This window comes from Schistocerca cancellata, chromosome 3 (assembly GCF_023864275.1).
Source record: "Schistocerca cancellata isolate TAMUIC-IGC-003103 chromosome 3, iqSchCanc2.1, whole genome shotgun sequence".
In the NCBI taxonomy this organism is placed as follows: Eukaryota; Metazoa; Arthropoda; class Insecta; order Orthoptera; family Acrididae; genus Schistocerca; species Schistocerca cancellata.
Window position 1 is genome coordinate 446,137,761 of NC_064628.1, and position 16,819 is coordinate 446,154,579.

The window sequence follows — 16,819 nt, forward strand, 5'->3', positions numbered from 1 at the left end:
CATTTAAATTGTATGTGCAGTTTACCTTTTATTTTACATTGAATGTGTCCTATCTCTACCAACCAAAATCAGCCACAGATCTAAATTAGAACACCATGAGGTTTTTATAAAATGTTCTGAATATCCGATCTTTAAAATGTATTTTCGGATAAAATTCGTGGCATACTCCTGTTTTTGTCCTTACCTTTGTAGTACTGGTATTTTCCTAGTCCTTTTTATTTATTTATTTATTTATTTATTTATTGTTCCGTGGGACCACATTAAGGAGAAGTCTCCATGGTCATGGAACGAGTCAATGCATGAAATTATAACACGATATTAGAAACAGATAAAATGAAATATAAGAAACATATTCAGGCGACACGTCATTAGTTTAAATAAAGAAAACCAAGAATGTAACACTGGAATTTGCTTAATTTTTTAGCTCTTCCAGGAGTTCCTCGACAGAATAGAAGGAGTGAGCCATGAGGAAACTCTTCAGTTTAGACTTAAAAGCGTTTGGGCTACTGCTAAGATTTTTGAGTTCTTGTGGTAGCTTATTGAAAATGGATGCAGCAGAATACTGCACTCCTTCCTGCACAAGAGTCAAGGAAGTGCATTCCACATGCAGATTTGATTTCTGCCTAGTATTAACTGAGTGAAAGCTGCTAACTCTTGGGAATAAGCTAATATTGCTAACAGCAAACGACATTAAAGAAAATATATACTGTGAGGGCAATGTCAGAATTCCCAGACTATTGAATAGGGGTCGACAAGAGGTTCTAGAACTTACACCACACACAGCTCGAACAGCCCGTTTTTGAGCCAAAAATACCCTTTTTGAATCAGAATAATTACCCCAAAAAATAATACCATATGACATAAGCGTATGAAAATATGCGAAGTAGACTACTTTTCGAGTTGAAATGTCACTTATTTCAGATACTGTTCTAATGGTAAATAAAGCGGCATTTAGTTTCTGAACAAGATCCTGAACATGGGCTTTCCACAACAGCTTACTATCTATCCGTACGCCTAGGAACTTGAACTGTTCCGTCTCGCTTATAACATGCCCATTCTGTCTGATTAAAATATCAGTTCTCGTTGAATTGTGAGTTAGAAACTGTAAAAACTGAGTCTTACTGTGATTTAGCATCAAATTATTTTCCACAAGCCACGAACTTATTTCATGAACTACATTATTTGATAATGTTTCAATATTACACACAAGATCCTTCACTACCAAGCTGGTGTCATCAGCAAACAGAATTATTTTTGAATCACCTGTAATACTAGAAGGCATATCATTTATATAAATAAGAAACAGCAGTGGCCCCAGCACCGATCCTCGGGGAACGCCCCATTTAACAGTGCCCCATTGGGACTGAACATCACTACCACTCTCAATATTGCGGAGAATTACCTTCTGCTTTCTGTTCTTAAAGTAAGAGGCGAACCAATTGTAAGCTACTCCCCTTACTCCAAATGGTCCAACTTTTGCAGTAATATTTTGTGGTCAACACAGTCAAAACCCTTCGTTAAATCAAAGAAAACACCTAACGTTCGCAACCTTTTATTTAATCCGTCCAAAACCTCACAGAGAAAAGAGACTATAGCATTTTCAGTTGTTAAGCCATTTCTAAAACAAAACTGTACATTTGACAGCAAATTATGTGAATTTAAATGCTGCAGTAATCTCGTATATACAACCCTCTCGATAACTTTAGCAAACACCGATGGCATAGAAATAGGTCTATAATTATCAAGGGCTAACATACATGGAACAATACTTCAGTATTCTGCTAGATACCCCGTCATATCCATGAGAGTTCTTGGTCTTTAGTGATTTAATTATTAACTCAATCTCCCTCTTGTCAGTATCATGGAGGAGCATTTCAGGTAACAGTCTCGGAACACTTTTTTCTACGAGCGCTATATGATTCCCTGTTGGGACTAGGTTTCTATTTAGTTCACCCGCTATATTCAGAAAGTGATTATTAAATAATGTACATATATGCGACTTATCAGTAACACGGACATTCCCACTACGCACTGATTCTATATCCTCGACCTGTCTCTGCAGACCAGCCACTTCCTTTACGACTGACCATATGGTTTTAATTTTATCCTGAGACTCAGCTATTCTATCTGCATACCACATACTTTTTTGCCTTCCTAATAACATTTTTAAGCACCTTACAATACTGTTTGCAATGGGGTGCAGCATTTAGATTTTGACTGTTTCTAACGTTTTGATATAATTGCCACTTTGTTTTACAAGATATTTTTATCCCTCTAGTCAGCCACCCAGGCTGCATGTTTGTGCTAGTACCCTGTTTTGAACGTTCTAACGGAAAGCAACTTTCAAAGAGCACGAGAAAAGGCTTGAGGAAAGCATTATATTTATCGTCTACTGTATCAGCACTATAAACATCTTGCCACTCTTGTTCCTTGATAAGGTTTACAAAAGTCTCTACAGCAACTGGATCAGCTTTCCTAAAACGTTGGTAACTATATTTAACCTGCGTTGCAGCACAAAAATCTTTTAGACTTAAAATTTGTGCGTCATGATCTGAAAGGCCATTCACCATTCTGCTAACAGAATGCCCTTCTAGTAATGACGAATGAACAAAAATATTGTCTATGGTTGTTCTACTGTTCCCTTGCACTCTCGTTGGAAAGAATACGGTTTGCATAAGATTATATGAATTAAGGAGGTCTTCCAGCATCCTTTTCCTTGCACAATCACTTATACAATTTATATTGAAGTCACCACATATAACTAACTTTTTGTATTTCCTATAAAGTGAACCAAGAACCTCCTCTAGCTTTAGCAAAAATGTTGTGAAATCGGAGTCTGGTGATCTATAAATAACAACAGTAAGAAGTTTAGCTCCACTAAATTTAACCACACCTGCACAACATTCAAACACCTTTTCAGTGCAGTACTTTGAAACATCAATTGACTCAAATGGGATACCGTTTTTCACATACATGGCTACTCCCCCACACCGCAAAGAGCTCCTAGAAAAGCTGCCAGCCAACTTGTATCCTGGTAAAGGAAGCCTCTGAATTATCTCCTTATTTAAGAAGTGTTCAGATATACCAATAGCTGTGACAAGTCTGTCTTATGTATCAAACGAATTTTTGTGAAGTTTGTCTGGGCCTGTGGACATCGATAAAAGTTTTGTGAAGCTTAGATATAGCGAACTATTTCGTGTGGTCTGTATATTCATGGACTGTGTTTTGAATTTTGACAGTGTTTACTCACTTTTCTCCTGTTCGTTTGTAAATACTGCGTCCTGTTATGTTGCTGTAGCTTGCTCACATGTTTCATGGAAAGAAATGTATCTTTCTGATGAGCTTCCAACTGCCATTTGTTTACTGTTTACTGTTTTGTTTTGGTTTGACGTCTACGAACTTTGTACCTTTCTATGTAACATGGTGTCCTAATTTAGACAGGTGGCTGATTTTGGTTGGTAGCCGCGGCACACACACAATGTAAAGTAATAGGTAAAGTGCATATACAGTTCAAGTGACAACAAAACCTTAGTATCATATTCTTTAACGTAAACGTAAAAATAACCTTCATCTATATATTTCAGAAAAATAATAAAGAAAGCCACTGAGGATGCTGCAACTGTGTTGAAACCTGTTTGGGAGCAAAACAAAATAATAATTTGCTTTCTTCTAAGAAGACAGATCCATCCTTAGTTCATTATCACACAGTTATTCGTTAATAGAAATGGCAGTGGCTAAGGATAAAGCCAAAACATTTGGATCCCTCATTTGTGATTTACCCACTTGCTCACACACCAACCAAAAAAATGTACATGAAAGTGACTAACCATAAATCAGACGATATTTACGTCCCAGGTTCGTTAAACTATACTGACTAGCAAGATGTTTCTCTTACTTGGGCCACATTTTATTCGATATTATTAACTTCGCTTTCTTAAGCAACAATGTAGAATACTACAGCAACGGATAAGAAGACGTTTCCAGGATCGAAGCGTAGGCAGCGATACTGATCGCACCATATGGCATTGGAATATGGTAGTGGGGTGATGGACTACGAGTAAACAGTGAGAGTGAATCATACTCGAAGATTCCGAAAGTCGGGGATCCACCCAGATTTCAGCGCGATACTACGATAGTTCCTTTATCAAATAAAAATTATTAAAATCCATCTTGATCATATGAAATCTAGGGTAGCCTAAGCATCGTTATAGCTTTGTTGCTACAGTATCAATAGGCAGTGGACTATTTATATCTGGAATCAAGTCAAAATATACTACCAAGAACATAGTTCCGAAGCTATACAAAATGTACTCAACTTGTAGGCTGCGCGCCAAGCTAGCCAGTCAGTGTTAGGTTGCAATCCAAGTTATATGTGTTTAACTGTGTGATTGTTACTCCGATGAGGGTATATGAGCACCGACAGGAAGGTAAGGGATTAGTGTGCCATTCGTGTCTTTCTGACGTGCCTGCGGTAAATGCGGAAACTTGAATTATGGGGAGATACTAAATGCGTTCAAACAGGATCATCGTGTTGTTATTCTTTTCTTGGCTGCCAAAAGACAAACACTGGTAGACATCCACTGAAAGAATCGAGAATGTGTACTGGGTAGCACATCAGTCTGAAACCGCCATTGTGGAATGGTGCCTCGAGTTCCATGCCGGTTGTGATTCGACACAAGACACCGGTCGATCGGGGAGGCCACATTACGACAACTCAAGTGAGAGGTAGTGGATCACCCGAACTGTAGCCTTGATCACTTCCCGTTCGAATACCACGCCTTCAGTCCCCCAGAAAAGGCCTTGATAGGTCGACGAGGATGTGCAGCACTCTGCTGCACACTTCTTCACGCAGCAGCACGCAATGGGTATCTTCAACCTGGCGAGTCGGAGGGACGATTGCCTCAATGCTAACGGCGATTTTGCCTGGTTATTACACCGATTCTGGATTGTACGGCCTTCGAAAGTAATCTGTTTGATTGTCTCTTATATATAGCTGGACTATTGTCATCTTCAAAAGAAGACAGTAGTGCTACATCAGGGAGAAAATTGAACATAATAAGTAGAGAGAAGTTCCATATGTTGTATCACTAAATTGATCCAGGAAATAGCTAACTTAGCTTCTACAGTGTCGAGTGGGAAGGAACCACCAGTTCTCCTCTATGTCACCTACATCACTTCCTAGGGATTCATAGCTACAATAAGAAATTTTCATGGGGGTTTAGAATCACAGGGGGATCTTGCACTAGTTTAAGAGTAAGATGTTATAATCTTAGAGAGGCCACTAAAAAGTAGTCCTAAGTATCGTGGATGTAAGAGTTACTTTCATAATGTCTCTAACTTCAGGCAAATAGCACACACAAATAAAAATTGAACTCACCTTCATCACAGCAACGAATTTCTGTACTTATTCTGGAATGCGCGTACGTGGTAAGATACAAATTATTTTCTATCACAGCTGGGTTACTTGCTCGCTTTCTTCTTCCGCAGTTCCACTGGCTCCGTCGTCCACTGGCAAAGCAGGCCCAGAAGCAGCCGAGCTCGAGCTTGTGATTCTTCAGCAGTCACAGTTTCGAGGACGCTGAAGGCTAGCAGGTCAGCGGTTTACTCGACGTTGGTGGATATCTATCTACAACAGTCATCAGGACGACACCGCTGGACCTTCCTTCTACTCCTTTCAAGTACGGTTTTTATTAATAGCCCATAGTAATAGTAAAAATTACTTGAAATTTGATTACATAGCAAATGTTCCCGACACCAAAGTACTCGTTTCCAACTTCAGTTTCGGTATCTTTATTTCACGTTAGAAGAAACCGTGAACTTGGCTGGAAAGATGTGTATGACCAACTACCTAACAATGCCAGAATCTTAAAATTAGCCTGTTTGTAGCTCTGAACCCATAAGTGTAAAATCAAAAATACGCAATTTTTTCGTTATTTGTCCGATTACTTCTTTTATTTGTTAATCAAATAAAACCCAGCTAAATTAACATATTCTACCACATCTGTACTGGTCAACAGGTTCTTTCCTTCACTGTTATAAGACATTATTACTTTCTTTCGTGATACAGTACACTAATCCGTGCAATATTCTGAGAACAAAGGTGGAATGGCTTCATTATTGACAAGTCTTGTGGAGAGAGGAATGTACGGCGTGGCTATAACTAAACTGTGTACCGAGTGCTGCAGTGTGGTCTGTATGCATCGCAAGTGTGTGCTGAAAAAAATAATATTTCCACTTTCTGCCACTAGGTGAAAATATGGCGCTGTAAGCGTCAGAATGAGGTGCAGGCGCAAGGAAAGAGGAAGAACGATCAAACGTATGATAACGGTGGTTCTGGCACGATTATTAGGATATGGTCACAAGTTGCAACATGTGTTCAATATGGTCTCCCGTCTCAGCAGCACACTACATTTATAACACGGTACGGTCGACAGTTCCTTGCTGTATACTTGGTGTGATTAGAATGTTATGTCGTTGGATGCTATCCTTCAGATCAGGAACAGCCTGTGTTCGTCCCTGATAGATTCGATCCTTCTGATATCCCCGCAATCAGGACTCACTTACTTTTAGGTTGGGGGATCTGGAAGGACATACACCTTGAAACCTAGAGATGATGTGGTCATTACCGAGGGTTTCTCGACGCAAATCTCCCATCTGGTAAGCGGCATGTGGTGTCGGCCCATCTCGGATGAAAATAGTGGTGTGGACACAGTTACATTCTTGTAAAACTGCTATCACGTGTTACACAAGGAGGCACTTACAACGTGTAGATGTCACTGCACACCTAACAGGCCTGCAAGCTCTCATCTCCTCGAAGAAAAACGGACCGAGAATGAAGGAGCTTGTGAAACTACGCCACACAGGCACATAAGCTGTGTGCAGAGGATGTTCCTGCACAATACTGGCGGAGTAGTATCCCATTCGCGGCAACTTGCAGAGCAAAATGTGCATCGTCGGTTGTCCAAAGAATATTCCTCAGCCACATGTCATCCATTTCCATGTGTGACAAAAAACTAAGGGCAAAGTCACGGCCTTGCAGCCTATCGTGGGGCTTCATTTTGTGCACATTCTGAATATTGAAAGGATACGAGTGTGAAATGCGCCGCAAAACCTGTTGTACTGTTGACCAGGGAAGAGACAATTCCCATGACATTGCACGAGCACTGGCTCCAGAATTTGAGGCATGTGCTGCACGGTCAACTATAGCTATAGCAACATCATCTCTTGGGCCGCCTCCCCCTCTGTGCTGCACCGCCTAGTTCACCTGTTTCTTCAAATTTCTTGATCATAATCTTTAGCCCATTTATTGACATGGGGCCTCTTCGCAGCTGTTTCTGTCGGCGATATTGTCGCAATGCAGCGCTGCTATTGCTGCCGTTCTGATAAAACAAGTTTGCCAGTAGTGCATGGTCTTTCTTCTCAATAGCCATTGCGTTTCTTATTGAAAACTTCAGCCCTGTTAATCTTTTGCACCAACTGTCGCTTCACAAAAGAAATATACAAGCATTGCCAAGCGACAAACAGCATACTGATGTCAAAACAGGAAACATTTCGCTGTTTGACTGCTTACAGCACCATCTGGTGGCAGAAAGTGGAACTATTATTCTTTCTTTATGCTCCACTTGCACTGTATATAGTCCACACTGCAGCACTCCGGACACTGCCTGTTTAATTATAACCATTCAGTATTTTCGATTAGCAGAGTTTACAAGTCACATTTTGCACGTTAAAGAAGTCTCATGAAAAACTTTTTCAAATTTTAGTGAAAATAATTATAATAATTACATCCTTCATTCAGCAGCAAAGGGTGTGAAGTTGTGAAACACCTGGCAGCTTAAAATTACATTGGTGTGCAAAACTTAAAACAGAAAGTAACTTTTGTATAATATTTTAGTAGCAAGATATATAGTTTGATGAAACTTGAACCACACGTAGAATGATTCCTGTCGGACGAAGATGTGCAAAAGATAGGACGGACTTTTCCAGTAGCAGGACGCATGTTTTACCAAACAGGTATCGTCAACATGGTGGGATGATTGCCTCAATGCTCACAGTGGTTTTCGTGTTTGTTATACCGATTCTGGACTTTATGGCCTTCGAGTGAATAATTCTTGTTCTGCCCTTACAATAAATATAAAATTTTTAATGCTATCCTAAAGTTAAAGATAACAAATTGTTTGCATCGGTGCTTACTACATAGCTGTAACATAACACCTATGAAATTGCATTTCACAGAAATATGACATTTGAAAAGCATTCATTCAAAGATTTCAGAAGTACATGTGTCATGCAACCATAACAGTAACAAAGTGTCAGAACTTTGAGAAAGTCATAATTTACAAAATATAAAATCGAATTATGCACACACCGTTATCAGTGTTTCATTAAACACTTCGATTGTGTACACATATATCCGATCTACGGCTATGCGAACCGGTAAATTGTTTTTAAACAAAGCTTTCTGTAGGTTGTTGGTTCTACCTGTAGATTCACAAACCACGCTGGATTTGTTGTTGATAGCCGGAACGGACAGTCTGTGAAGTTAGTTAGTTTCTCAGTTATTTAGTTAATATCCAGTCCCAGATCATTTAGCACGATAAATCGTAATACATGTGCGTCTTTGGCTGGCTTGAATGTTACCTGTAAGCCGTAAGCCCATCCACTGCATAGGCCTTCACACAAGCATCTGAAAAGCACCCTTTATTAAACCTAGCTTATAATTCCTATAATTCTTTATCATTTTCAAGTCTCTTAGTTTTCACGCTAGTTTATTCAACTAAATTTGAAAACTGATATACAAAAAACACAGGGCTGCTACAAATGATTCATTTGTTTTCAAAGTTCTGTGTTTTCCAGAATATTACATGTACAAATATGACTGACGCATAAATAAAACCGTAAACTCACCGAGTTTGCATTGTACCCTCAATCGTTACAGAGCAAGAAAAGAGCTTTTTGTGTTGGACTATTCGAAATGTTTACATTTTATAGCAGTGTAGAATAATTTATGGAAAAGAACCATCGTGTAAACAGAGCATTGTGCGTTGATATCGATAATTTAGGGACTCTGGTCGTCTCTGAAAACAGAGAAGTACATTTCGATCGACTGTGCTAGATGCAACCGCGGGGAGGGTGTGCGGAAGTTTCGTACGCAGTACAAAAAATCAACGATCCGGGCAAACCACGAATTCTGAATACCGCAGCAATCTTTGAGGAAGATTTTGCGACGATGGTGCATTTCCGATCTTTCCGTCTGCAGTTCGTGCAACAGTTAAAATCAAGAGATGACCCGCCCCTTCAGGTTTGCATCACAGCGCAGGAAGCACTTGAGGATAAACATATCGCTTCCAAGCTGATGTTCAGCAAAGAACCAACCATCCAATTTATCTGGAAAGGTTAATCACCATAAAGTGGGACTGAAAATCCTCTTGAAATTCTGGTGCATGACCAAGGCTCACCGAAGGTTAAGGTTTTCTGTGCAGTGTCACGGATGAAGTTGTGATGGCAGTTTTTCTTCTATTAGAAGACTGTGACGGTTACGTGTTACCTTGATATGTTGCAATTGTGGTTTTTTCCACATATGACTGCTGACACCGAGAATTTCATCTTCCAACAAGAAGGTGCGCCTCCTCATTGGAGCAACGATGTTTCTCGCCTCCTGGAAGAACCGCATCGTTGCTTTGGACTTTGAGATGAGGATTATGAATCTCTGTTCTCTTGACGTCTCAGATCGCCTAACCTATCGTCTTGTGACTTTTTTCTTAGGGCCTACATTAGATACCGTGTTTATGTACGCCCACAGCCAAGAACACTGGAACAGTTCACAGAAAGCATCAATGCTGCGGTTTTACCCACTGGTGAGATGTTGCTGCATATGATATGGAAAGAACCTGATTAGCATTTTGACGTGTATAGTGTATCGAGAGGGGGAATCACAGAACATTTGTAGAGTGCAAAATGTAAACTTGGTGAAAATACGTATCTATTCATGCATCAATCAAACAGAGTATGCCAAAAAGGGGTTCAGACAAGTGATGAGCTTTAATTACCTAAGGACTGCTATTATCAGCTATAAAAATTTAACTATGGAACTGAAAACCAAGTGAAAAGCGGATACTGTATAAAACTAAACTCCTCCCGAACAGGCCATGAAGGCTCAGCGGTACGAACCGGCCGCCGTGTCATCCTCAGCTCATAGGCGTCACTTTATGCGGATACGGAGGGGCATGTGGCCAGCACACCGCTCTCGCGGCCGTATATCAGTTTCCGAGACCGGAGCCGCTACTTCTCAATCAAGTAGCTCCTCAGTTTGTCTCACAAGGGCTGTGTGCATCCCGCTTGCCAACAGCGCTCGGCAGACCGGATGGTCACCCATCCAAGTGCTAGCCCAGCCTGGCAACGCTTAACTCCGGCGATCTGACGGAACCGGTGTTACCACTGCGGCAAGGCCGTTAGCAAGATACTGTATAGAGATACAAATTTATGATAACTAAGACGAAAATAAAAACATGCAAAACAAAGGTTCCTGTTTCGACATTCTCAGCTAAAACTAGAGAAAACGAAAAGGATAAAACAAAAGTTAATGCAGGTGAAATGAACGCACTAATACAGATCCAAGGAGTAACCGTGTGCAACAAGAGAACGAATGTATTGATAAGGAAACCGTTTGGAATACAAAATATAAATGAATGGATGAAGACACGGAAAATAAACAGGAAGCACCATGTAGAAACAATGGACCCAACAAGACACGTTAAAACTGTAAACATGGACGACCGCAACGGAAACGACTTCCCGGATGACCACCTAAGAGTCGGGACGAAGGCTGATCCAGCACATCCACTGAATGAGCCCAACAAATAGGAGAAACCTTAGTCAGCAGAAGAAGAAGAAGAAGAAGAAGAAGGAAACCCTGAAACCCCGTAGATCGAGGCAGTCAGGTAGATTGGTATTTCTTGGTTTCCAAAAAGCTACCATATTTACGCTTATTATCGAAAGTACGATCTTGTGCAGTATCAAGCGAAATTTGTGAACGTGTTGAGGATTTCTTTGTAGTGCGGGTCCTTTTGTGAAGATTCGCAAACGGTAGTGCCAATTTAGTGTTACAGAATTGTCGCATATAGTCGCCCACTGGCAAAAAAATATTTATTACTTCTGCGAGACAATAGTCGAAGTTTTTTGTATCTGTTTCTCAGCTCCTGGCCAGGGCGTCGGATGAATAACACCACCATTTACTTTTTCGTGAGAAGCTTTATCAAGCTGCACGAAAAGAAACATGTCGCCAGTGCGATAGTTCTTTATTCGATGAGAATACTCTGTTCGACATGAATGTGCGATATGGAAAAGACTTAACTTTTTTGTATTTGTTTACATTTCGATGAAAACAACAAGAAAAACTATACACTGCCTCAGTTTCATTCTTCATAGTAATCTAACGTAAAATTGTATCTAGAAATAGTATTACTTCGAATGTACCTCAGAAATTTAATTTCTCCTCAGTTCAGTACGTTTTACACTCATATAGTTTAGAAACACTCTGTAGTGCAAAGACGTATGATTTGAAAAGAAACATCTTTTATATTTGTCTCTACACACAATTAATACAGTTACATACCAGTACCTCATTACATAACGTTAAATGGGAGAGTCAATGACAAAGCGAAGCAGTTGTTCTCTTTTACACTAAACATTATTCTTCCTTCGTTAACAGACAACAAAAGCCTCTTATAAGAAGTCCAATCTCCATTATTTTCTATAAAGTCTTTTTACTTACTGAATGATGATCACCAAAGGTAAGTTATTCTTTTTAACACATTACAGCTGGCACTACAGGTGGCAGTACAAACTTACGCTGAACATTGCTCTCAAGCTGCTGCCGCCATGTCAGTAGCAGAGTACTGTTTACAGTTGTTTGTTGTTCTTAATTTTTGGAGTGTCCACGTAACACTTGTTTTAAATAGTAAATATTACGGTGCTTTCGTGCATAACACGGTGTCAGAAACGCGTTTTCGGATGTTTTTCTCATCTTAAAGGCATATTCGATCCAGTAATACGACAAATTTGGCCTCTTTAATGTTACTTTCTTTTTCTTACACGTTTAATACAACTAAGAATAGAAGTTTTTGATACGAAAAGCCTGCTTTCGTAATCTGGTATTTTTCTTAATTACTAACTGAAGAAACTGATGTGTTCCCCAAAATGCTGAGAACATATATTGCTATGATGGGCCAGTTTCGTATCGTTCCCGTTCGTAGCTTTCAATCAGGGGCGCTCTTCGAGTTATGCTGATACCAAATCTAAAGGTAAGTAACAGAAATAAAATAACTACAGTAATAGCAACCAGACCAACAAAAATGCAGGTAAATAAAAGAAAAAAAAACCCGAACGATTCCACTTACAAATGAAATGTGATTCATTTACACTTTAAATTATAAACGGTGTTTCTAGTAAACCTAAAAATCATGCAAGCTGACATTATTTATCAAAACACTTCCACCAGAAGCTAATTTTTGCGGCTACTAACATGGCGGACGTCGGCTTCAAATTTGTGACGTCGTGACAACTCCCCATATTATACCTCCATGGTTTAATGTCTTATTATTTATATCGCTGCTTAAGATCGGCAGTCAACTACTGCCATATTTCGCCCAATGGCTACACTCTGTTGACCCAGCTTACTCTCGCGAGGCACCATCCCATCTTTTTTCCCTTAACGTCGTTCTGGCGTCAGTCACGTACTTTCATTAAATAACAGAGAAAACTCGAATATTAGATCTGGTCCTACGAGTGGGGAGGAAAACCATAGCTTGTTAGTATGAAAAATAATTCTGTGTGCAGACAGCAGTCAAATAGTCGTCCCACACAGTAGGGAGGTCATAGCAATTTATTTTGACGGAGAGTTATCGACAGGTGTTGAAGTAACTTCATGTGTGCCCCAGGAAGGTTCCTTGAGACTCGTTCTGTTCATGTTTTATATTAATTACCTTCCAGATAATTATTTCAGACTTTTCTCGGGTGGAACAGTCATCTATAATGGAGTAGTATCTGACAATAGCTGCACAAATATTCAGTTAGATCTTAATAAGATTTCAAAATGGTACAATGATTGGCGATTTGCTTGAAATGTTCATAAATGTAACCTCTTCATAGGTCACAAAACGAAAAAGTGTAGTATCGTGTAACTATGATATCAATAGGATATAAATGGAATTGATAAACTAATATAAATACCTATGTGTAACTATTTGTAGGGATACGAGCTACAACGATCACATAGACTCAGTCATAGTTGCAGCAACTGGCAGGATACTAGGAAAATTTAATCTATCTACAAAGGAGACTGCTTACAGAAGAATCTTACAACCCAAGGGAGTTGTATCAGCATCAAACAGGACTAAGAGGGGGTATTGAAAGTACACAAAGAAGACCAGCACAAACAGTCACAGATGTGTTTCACTCATGGAAGAGCGTCAGAGAGATATGTAAAAAAATTAACTCACAGTGGCTTCAAGATAGACTACCCCATGAAGCGTCTAATGAGAAATATGAAAATATACTACAGCCTCTTACGTTTTGTTCTCGCAAGAATCGCGAAGGCAAGGTTAGACTAATTACAGCTCTCAATGAGGCAATTAAGAGACTGTTCTTCCTGCGCTTCAAACCTTAATGGAATGAGTACATTGGGAAGTACCCTCTGCCATGCATTTCACAGTGGTTTGAGGATGTATATGTGGATGTTGGTGTATACAGTAATTTAAAAGTTTTACTAGAAATCAATAATGATTTTATCATCTGTGATCCGAGTTCAAAACTGAAGTCCATATTCAGTAACAACCTGAGGTAATTACCGCCTATGGGGTAAAATGAAATTTCCTAAAGAGTAGAAACCGACAAAGTTGAATTGTGTTTTAGTTACAAAACTGAATTATTATTAAAAATCATTGCTATTATCACAATTTTGTAAGACTCTCTTACATATTACATAAGATACCAATAATTACTTTTTTTTTAATAATAACACAAATGCGTAATGCTATGCGGTGGAGGTTATAGTTTGTGAAACAAATGTACACTCCTGGAAATGGAAAAAAGAACACATTGACACCGGTGTGTCAGACCCACCATACTTGCTCCGGACACTGCGAGAGGGCTGTACAAGCAATGATCACACGCACGGCACAGCGGACACACCAGGAACCGCGGTGTTGGCCGTCGAATGACGCTAGCTGCGCAGCATTTGTGCACCGCCGCCGTCAGTGTCAGCCAGTTTGCCGTGGCATACGGAGCTCCATCGCAGTCTTTAACACTGGTAGCATGCCGCGACAGCGTGGACGTGAACCGTATGTGCAGTTGACGGACTTTGAGCGAGGGCGTATAGTGGGCATGCGGGAGGCCGGGTGGACGTACCGCCGAATTGCTCAACACGTGGGGCGTGAGGTCTCCACAGTACATCGATGTTGTCGCCAGTGGTCGGCGGAAGGTGCACGTGCCCGTCGACCTGGGACCGGACCGCAGCGACGCTCGGATGCACGCCAAGACCGTAGGATCCTACGCAGTGCCGTAGGGGACCGCACCGCCACTTCCCAGCAAATTAGGGACACTGTTGCTCCTGGGGTATCGGCGAGGACCATTCGCAACCGTCTCCATGAAGCTGGGCTACGGTCCCGCACACCGTTAGGCCGTCTTCCGCTCACGCCCCAACATCGTGCAGCCCGCCTCCAGTGGTGTCGCGACAGGCGTGAATGGAGGGACGAATGGAGACGTGTCGTCTTCAGCGATGAGAGTCGCTTCTGCCTTGGTGTCAATGATGGTCGTATGCGTGTTTGGCGCCGTGCAGGTGAGCGCCACAATCAGGACTGCATACGACCGAGGCACACAGGGCCAACACCCGGCATCATGGTGTGGGGAGCGATCTCCTACACTGGCCGTACACCACTGGTGATCGTCGAGGGGACATTGAATAGTGCACGGTACATCCAAACCGTCATCGAACCCATCGTTCTACCATTCCTAGACCGGCAAGGGAACTTGCTGTTCCAACAGGACAATGCACGTCCGCATGTATCCCGTGCCACCCAACGTGCTCTAGAAGGTGTAAGTCAACTACCCTGGCCAGCAAGATCTCCGGATCTGTCCCCCATTGAGCATGTTTGGGACTGGATGAAGCGTCGTCTCACGCGGTCTGCACGTCCAGCACGAACGCTGGTCCAACTGAGGCGCCAGGTGGAAATGGCATGGCAAGCCGTTCCACAGGACTACATCCAGCATCTCTACGATCGTCTCCATGGGAGAATAGCAGCCTGCATTGCTGCGAAAGGTGGATATACACTGTACTAGTGCCGACATTGTGCATGCTCTGTTGCCTGTGTCTATGTGCCTGTGGTTCTGTCAGTGTGATCATGTGATGTATCTGACCCCAGGAATGTGTCAATAAAGTTTCCCCTTCCTGGGACAATGAATTCACGGTGTTCTTATTTCAATTTCCAGGAGTGTATTAACACCATTTTCCTCACATGTTCCATCCACTACACAAGTAATTTGTGCTTTGTAAGATGCATGTATGGCAGGGTGAACGTTAATAAAACTGAAAAACTGCAGGGACAGCTATAAAAAACAAGTACCCTCCTCCCTGCACGTTCGTCTGTCTAAAAGGACCCACGAAGATATTAATACCCAAAAAGGGCTTGAAATGTTGTGAAATGTGGTTAGTGTCTGTGAGGGTATCCTTTTGGTACAGCCATGCTGCCTCTCGACTGTTTCCACCAGCTTGGCAGTACACAAACACCATCTTGGGAACAATCCAACATGAATGTCGGACCCTTCTGCTGCTTACAGTATGCTGTGTCAGTCACACAGCCTGCAACACACAAGAAACACACGGTACGGGGTCAGAGGAACTTCCATCCGTCAGCGCCGTCCACCATGGCAACAGTACATTTCCATATACATGTTCATTGCACCTTTTTTCTCCGTTTCTAGTCAGGAATCCATCCCTTTAGTTTGTCTGTTGTATTCATGTTCACACTGTGTACGTAGTAAATGCTAAATATCTCATGAAAAAGTCTTCTCCAAGTTTCTGCAAGGGAGCAAATATTGCTTCATTACTCACTTCAAAACAGATTAACGAATTAATTGACAGCACAACAACTACTTAATGGCTGCTGTAGCACTGTACACATATTAGTGTTATTACCTTTGTTATTATTATTAAAAATGTTAATGGCAGTGGCCAGGCAAAAAACATTGGCAGCCTAAATTCTTCCAACTTCTGGCAGTTCAGAAGTAAGGAGTCCAACAATCAAGCAATTTACAAACAGTGAGTATAGTGGATGCACTTTAACTTGATTGATTTTAGATTAGGGTGCAGGGTGGAGATGTAGCAAGAGTTGCTGGAATCAGGAGTGGTGTAGAAGAAACATGTTTCACTGCGGATACTTAGCTTTCTTTTCTGAGATGGAATTGTAAATGTTTAAATGTTTGTGAATTCCTAAGGGACTAAACTACTGAGGTCATCGGTCCCTAGACTTGCACGCTACTTAAACTAACTTACACTAACTTATGCTAAAAACAACACACACACACACACCCATGCCCAAGGCAGGACTCGAACCACCGGCGGAAGGGGACGCACAATCCGTGACATGGCGCCTCAAACCCCGCGGCCACCCCGCGCGGGAACGGAATTGTTGGTAGCACTCACTATCACTGGGAGATGCTTAATTATTCATTCTACCACACACACTACAGAACACAGCACACGGGAAAAAAATATAGTACCCAAGATCTATGGTTGTTAAAATATACGTTTGCCTAGTAGAAC

General features: G+C 41.2%; 1 long non-coding RNA gene across 1 annotated transcript in view; it reads left to right on the plus strand.

The window, feature by feature from the left end:
* LOC126176740 (uncharacterized) overlaps window positions 1-16,819 on the plus strand; it is a 93,284-nt gene that overhangs the window by 29,481 nt on the left and 46,984 nt on the right. The window contains exon 2 of the long non-coding RNA XR_007535651.1: window positions 5,488-5,678. This is a non-coding gene — a long non-coding RNA (uncharacterized LOC126176740). The remainder of the gene's footprint in view (window positions 1-5,487; window positions 5,679-16,819) is intronic.